The 6,827-nt window shown below is 43.4% G+C and overlaps 1 long non-coding RNA gene across 1 annotated transcript; it reads right to left on the bottom strand.

Moving 5' to 3' along the window:
• Window positions 1–812: 812 nt before the first annotated feature.
• Window positions 813–3,239, bottom strand: LOC146204863 (uncharacterized). Its single transcript, XR_014702979.1, has 3 exons — window positions 2,988–3,239; window positions 1,325–1,454; window positions 813–978 (listed from the first exon to the last, which is right to left on the bottom strand). It is a non-coding gene; the product is annotated as an uncharacterized LOC146204863 (long non-coding RNA).
• Between the last annotated feature and the right edge of the window lie 3,588 nt (window positions 3,240–6,827).

The raw sequence follows: 6,827 nt of genomic DNA on the forward strand, positions 1-6,827 counted from the left end.
AAAAATAACTTTACCAATGCTGCATATTACAATTACAATGCACTATTTCAAAAGATTATTTTACCAGCTGACATCAATAAAACTAAGTAGGTGAATTTGCCTGCTCTATTTGTTATTAGAATCACTTTTACAATGCACAAAAAAACATTCAGTCTAGTGTAAGCACTTACAAGATGAAGCTGAAAAAAGTTTGAAGTATTTGAATTGCACCAACTAAATAAGGCTGTATTTTTTAAATACCACAGTTAGAGAGTTGCATGCCTTAAGTGGCCTATGTTTAATTACCCATCTGCTTATAAGTGCATGTCTGAGGTCTGGTTTTGGCTGTCATTAGTCCTCGCTACATTACTGTTTCAGACTGGTAATGAGTTTTGATTTTCAGCTCTGGTTAGGTTGTTTGCTCTCCACTAGTGACACTAATTCCAATATTTCATTTAACTAATCAAATCCGCTGAATCACAAGAAAGCCAAAGCGCACAGCAGGCATGAGCAACATATCACTGGCTCGATTCTGGGGTGTTACATTCCCAATGCAGTAGGTCCTCTTTAAGTGGTCTGTCAAATAATTTCTTCCCAGTTCTTTCTCTTCAAAAGCATATTTTCAGCTCGTGTGCATGAAAAGGAGGAAATTACCTTCAGGAAGATGTGTTATGCAGGGAAACCCAACCATCTGTTTTGGTAACAGAGTGGCTTCTAGGCCAAGGTAAATATAACTGAGGCAGCAGTCAGTACAGGGGAAGGTAAATACAACTATGGCAGCAGAGATTCACCACTTACATTAGATGCGTGGACATGTCAAAGGCAGTCCAGTCAACTATTTTCTTCCCGAGTTTGTCAGGCACGTCACCCTGCTTTACGCTTCGAACTTCTGAAGCTATATATAAGGGCATTTGTGACAAGGTGTATTGGTCCGCACTTCTTGCACCGTCCTGCCTATTCTCTGTCTGAGGCAGAACTTGGAGTGCTCTGTTGATAGGCCTGAAATGTGATAGTAAAGATACGGACATTGCACTAACTGATAAGGTCAAAAACAAAGCTCAAGCAAACAGTTCCACATTTCTAGGCTCCCTCAAAACTTAGAAGCAATTCATTTGGAAAGCAAGTCACCAGACAAGCAATGACACCAGATCATGAAACATTATCCAAAAGGGAAAGACATTATTTGTTTCAGGTTACCCAACATTGTGAAGTATGCACTTCTCTAAACATTCCCTTCTTAATTCAGTACATAAATCCTAGTTACTCTCAGAATAGATGAATAACTTGATACAAATGTCAATATCTCCCGCAACAGCTTCCCTTCAAAAAAAGAGTGCATTTATACCTTTCTACAGGCGGGCCATGAGGAGCTTCACCAAGAAGGCGGTTAATCCATGCCCCGTCCTCCAATAATGTCTCAGGGTCAAGGCCACAGGGTCAAGGTCAACAAAACACTTGAATCGGTCGTTGTATACCTGAAAATGAGTACTGATTATGGTGAGCTCATAGGATGACACCAAAAGCATTACCTAAATACTGATGTCATGCTGATGAGGGTTGCCATTTCCTATTGATCTTAAAACAATATATGGCCCTCATGTCAACCATGAAACAGCAGTTCATAGTATATATTTTAGGTCGCACTAATTTTTGACTAGACATTGCTTCCTTGCTGCCACAAGAGAAAAGCAAGTGTTTTAAGGACAACTGAATTGAAAATTTTGCCAGTTCCAACCTACACCAATTCTACAACAAAAAAAGAGCATCAGCATACAGTGGACACACACACATGCACGCACGCGCATACACAGAGAGAGAGGGAGAGAAGAAAAAAAGGATGCACAAGATAAGCTATGATAACAGTCATTAGCCACGTCTTACAATTATTGTTGTGAAAGTGCCAACTGGCTTTCAACAAATGGCTTGTAAAGCACGCAGTATGCACGTGCAATAAAATTGAACTATGGGCATAATTTTGAGTGCATGCATGCATTTTGAAAATACAATCTGCAGTTGCATTTTTACAATTCGCAAGGATAGAAGCCAACAATTAGCGTGCGGCTGTCACTCAGTGCAAGAGCAACGCGTACGGACGCGATGGAAACAGCGCCTCGATGGACGACGAGCTGGAAAGAAAAATGACGCTCAGATTAGCGTTTAAAATTTGTGTAGCTCGGCTTCACCGACTGGCTCACACACGGCTGATGGTGGCCATAGCCACGAGCATGGAAACGAAGCTCCGAAAATGAAACTATGCGGCTGTAGTGTTTTAGGCCTAGAGGTGGCGGTTCCCCTGTCATCCTCACGCTTTCCGAGTTTCGCAGGCGTTAGTGCGCAGTGCAGTTCAGGCTTCAGGAGCATGAAGAAAGAACGCCGAGCGACACATCGACGATCGAGAACGCGCTCCCCTATAAACCTGTACAAACTAACCGTTGCGAGTCTAACGGCACCCGAATTAACGAGCGCCCGACGCCTTCCTGTGTTTGCAATAAGAATGTACGCTGGCGAAAAATCATCTCTTTCTTAACAGACGGAAGGGGAATTAACAAACTAATTTTTATTCTATATTAGTCTATCCCGCAGTGAACAAAGAAGGTATCGCAAACATGCATCGCACGCGTCCAGGTGCACGTGTGCAGGAAAATATTTCGTGCGCTATAGGCACGTACACATCAAGCTCGTACACCCGTCAACGATTGCAACACGATAGTGCCAGTGATTGGCCTCAAATCATCTCTCCTCGACGATTGAGCTTACATGTTTAATGCTCAAGGGCATGATAAAAAGAACATGCATGGCCGCGCAGCCAATTAGCGAGTTTTAATTACTGACGACCGTACGTGGTGCTCATGCGCAAGCAGTAATCGGTATGCAAAACACGGTACCACGTTCTTTTTTTTCTTTTTTTTTCTCGTCAAACGTATCATGGTCTTATGTGTCTCCCGTGCTCACGATTTGACAAAGATCCGGAACACACATCACGCACAGCATGCAAAGCGAGAACTCACCTGAATCAGCAGGCGGTCATCCACCAAGTAGGCGAACTCGCTGTCAAGAAGGCTTGCGCCAAGTCAGCGAGCCTCTGGGTGCCTGATAATGTGATCATTTTTCTCGACTCCCCGCACGACACCAAACAAACTACCTGAATGGAAATTTGCTCGGCACCATGCCACCCTTCGCAGTTGAGCGAATCTGACACTTCTCCCATCTTACTGCGCGCCCGCACTTCCACAGCGAGACCTACCGCACGCCACCGCCGAAAATGGTGACCGGTGCAAACAACCCACGGCTGACGCAATGTTTTCGCGCCTTTTCGCTAGTGAGAAAGGGGCAGGTAGGCAAGGAGGTGTTTGCTGCGCATTGATTCAAGCGTGCTCTTTCTCTCCTCAACGTGATCACATCCTCCACCCCTCTCTTCTTCACCGCGTTGGACTTTCAGCCCGATCAGTGCCTTGGCATGGTTTCGACTTTCCATAGAAGCGCGTCGCACGGTTGGCAGACGAGGATATCGCATGAACAGGATGCGCTGATCGCGCCGCGAAAAGATTGAGTTACGCTATCGGAAAGGTAACAGGTCTGTCGACGCACGGTTCGCGCGGTTCACAGACATTGAGCGCTAAGAGTGCAGCTTGGCTTAGATGCTAACGTAAAAACACGTAAAAAACTGCACTCTCGTCGGCGCCAGTGTTATCCGCGAAATTGCGCTAAGCTGCGCGGTGCTCGATTTTCCCCAGGTGTGTGTCGGTGGTTGTTCCTTCCCGTTCGTTGCTTGGATATTCGCAATTGTCTGCCCTGCGTGTTCACCGCCGATGTGTCGTTGATAACTTTCAGTGACTATGACTTCCGCTTGCTGTTTTCGATGCCCTAAGTGCCCGTTTTCGGCCAGTAAATTCATAACTGTCGTGTGGCATCTGGAATATGATCACTCTTCGGATCCAAGTTTCATGATCGCGTGTGGCATCGATGGTTGTCAAAAACACTACAAAGTTATGGCGAGCTTCCGAAGCAGCCTTTATCGCAAACCATTTCGTCCGGTGACCACCAAACTGCAGCGAAACTTGAACTCGGAGAATCGAGCTGTAGTGCTGATGCTGCTGACTCGGACACCTCAGTGGTGGCCAGCGATGAACGCTCTGCCAGTTTATCAGCTCTGCAAAATGAGCCATCCTTGCCGCGAGGTTCAGGACGCAAGGAGGTGCCGGAGTCATTGTCTTTCCATGCCTTTGTGACCTTCTTGAAGGAAAACTTTCCTAAACTCTTCTTTGATATTGGTGAAAGTAGGAAACTCCCTTACTCTGTGAAAGTTTGTTTAGAAAAATCGAGATCATAATTCAGTCGGCCTTGAAGCAATTTGCTAATCTTGTAAAAGGTGAAATCGTTAAGTGTTTTTCTACCGTGCCAGAATGCATGAGTGGAGTAGTGGATTGCACTCATTTAGCGACCTCTTTAATGACATTCGGTCAGATTTTGGGCTTAAGCATTCCTGCAGGCAACGAGGATTGGGAGATTTACCTCCTCTTCAGAGAAATCGTTGATATTGTGTTGGCTGACGAAATTCCAGTGGAAACGCTTCTTACCTAGAGCACAAAATTGAAGAATTTTTTTGCTCTTTTCTCTATTGCCATTCATCTACTCGTCTTTTCTTGAATAGACGTTTTCTTTGCTCTGTCGAGGGGAGCTTTTTGTTTAAATCGTGTTTTAAAGCTATCAATACCTAAATTGTATATCCATGGCCTTTTCATGTTTCCGCACCGTGATGCTTTGGTATGTCTTGCGTGGTTGTGTATGCTGCTTCCACTGCTTCATTTTTAGTACGGCACCTTCTGTGATCCTTTACGTGCACTGTAAATGAGAACCCACCGGTTACGCCGACGGCAACGCAGCTCAAGCCAAGAACGGGCGCATAGGGGCTGCATTCTAAAAGTAAGCAAAATCTAACAATGGCCTAACAAGTGGCAAGACAGCGTAAAATAAAGTGCTGTCACAAGCTCTTTTTTTTTTTTTTTTCAGCAGCCGTTTTAATCCCTACCCGCCGTCTTTGGCCGTGACTCCGTTAAGGCCACGTGGAGAGTCAGACGCCCGCATTAGAGAGGGTTGCAAGAATTGATTCCTTTTGCGACTCCTTTCGTACAGAAAGGAGTCGCAAAGTGGCAGAAAGGAGTCAAATTGCTGTGACTCCCCACACTCGACTCTCTTTTTTTTTAAGAGTGTACTGCGATCTTATGAAAATGCATTTTTGGGTGAGATACACCAAGCCGTAGCCGATGGAGCAGAGTTTCCTGAAATCCTTATCTTTAGGTGATAGATGAAGTCGTAAAAATTCATCAAGGTGAGAGATTCGGACTTGCTGATGGCTCACATCGTTCTAGTGTAATTTCATGGCATTCTGCAATGAATGGGCCAGTAAGGCTGCAGCATCACTCCGCGAGAAAGAGACCTGTATGGTAGCCTGATCAGCATGAACGAACTTAGCTTCCCTATTAACGCCTTCATTTCCTGCTATACCAAATGGCTGGGTATCCACTGAAACTTGAAGGTGTGGCCAGGCTGGAATGTCTCAGCGTACAGATGCACAATTCGCCCGATCAGCTGATCGTATGTAGTTGGTTTCATGTAAGTTTGTATAACAAATTGAACTCCAAGGGAAGAAAAGCTTACCAGAGGGCGGCAGAAGGGTGGTAGATGAGGTTAAAAAGTTCGCAGGGGTCAAGTGTATGCAGCTAGCACAAACCGGGATAATTGGATGATTATGGGAAAGGCCTTCGCCCTGCAGGAGGTATGGTCCGGCTGTGATGATGAAGTTTTTATGATCTTCAATGCAGGTCTTAAGTCACAGAATAATTATTTATTTATTTATTTATTTATTTATTTATTTATTTATTTATTTATTTATTTATTTATTTATTTATTTATTTATTTATTTATTTATTTATTTATTTATTTATTTATTTATTTATTTATTTATACTACAGCCCCTTTTATCCTTTTATGGGGCTATTGCAGGAGTAGGTTATACAAATCCATACAAAAACAGGTGAACAATAAAATTTAAAATTTCACGACAAAATAAGCCAGAGGACAAAATGTAACTTATAATGACAGTACCAAAACGAGAATGTAGCAATACACTGTAACAACAACAAAATACATAGAATCAGGTAGAATTAACTGTTAACAGAAAATCGTTTAATGGCGGTGACCTATAATTGTTCCAGGAATTAAATTCCAGAATTCAATAGTGCTTGAAAGAAAAAACTGTATACAAAATTATCATATTGAGCAAAGTAAGGCTTATTATTAAGGCTATGGTGACTCCTACTTTACCGGGGAATATCTGATGGAATATATATGGGATGGATGTCATCAGTAATCTGCGATTTGCTGATGACATTGCCTTGTTAAGCAACTCGGGGGATGAACTGCAAATAATGATTGATGACCTAGACAGGAATAGTAGAAATGTAGGCTTGAAAATCAATATGCAGAAGACTAAGGTAATGTTCAACAGCCTCGGGAAGGAACAGCAGTTTACATTAGGTAGCGAAGTACTGGAAGTAGTAGGCGAATATGTCTACTTAGGACAGGTAGTAATCGCAGATCCGGACCATGAAAAGGAAATAACAAGAAGAATAAGATTGGGATGGAGCGCATTTGGCAAGCACTCGCAGATTATGACTAGCAGCTTAGCGGTATCGCTCAAGAGGAAAGTATACAACAGTTGCATCTTACTTGTACTCACCTATGGGGCTGAAACGTGGAGGCTAACCAAGAGAGTTCTACTTAAGTTGAGGACAACTCAGAGGGCTATGGAACGAAAAATGGTAGGGGTAACATTAAGAGATAGGAAG

Source organism: Amblyomma maculatum, chromosome 1 (assembly GCF_055883805.1).
Source record: "Amblyomma maculatum isolate TAMU_Amacu chromosome 1, ASM5588380v1, whole genome shotgun sequence".
NCBI classification, from domain to species: domain Eukaryota; kingdom Metazoa; phylum Arthropoda; class Arachnida; order Ixodida; family Ixodidae; genus Amblyomma; species Amblyomma maculatum.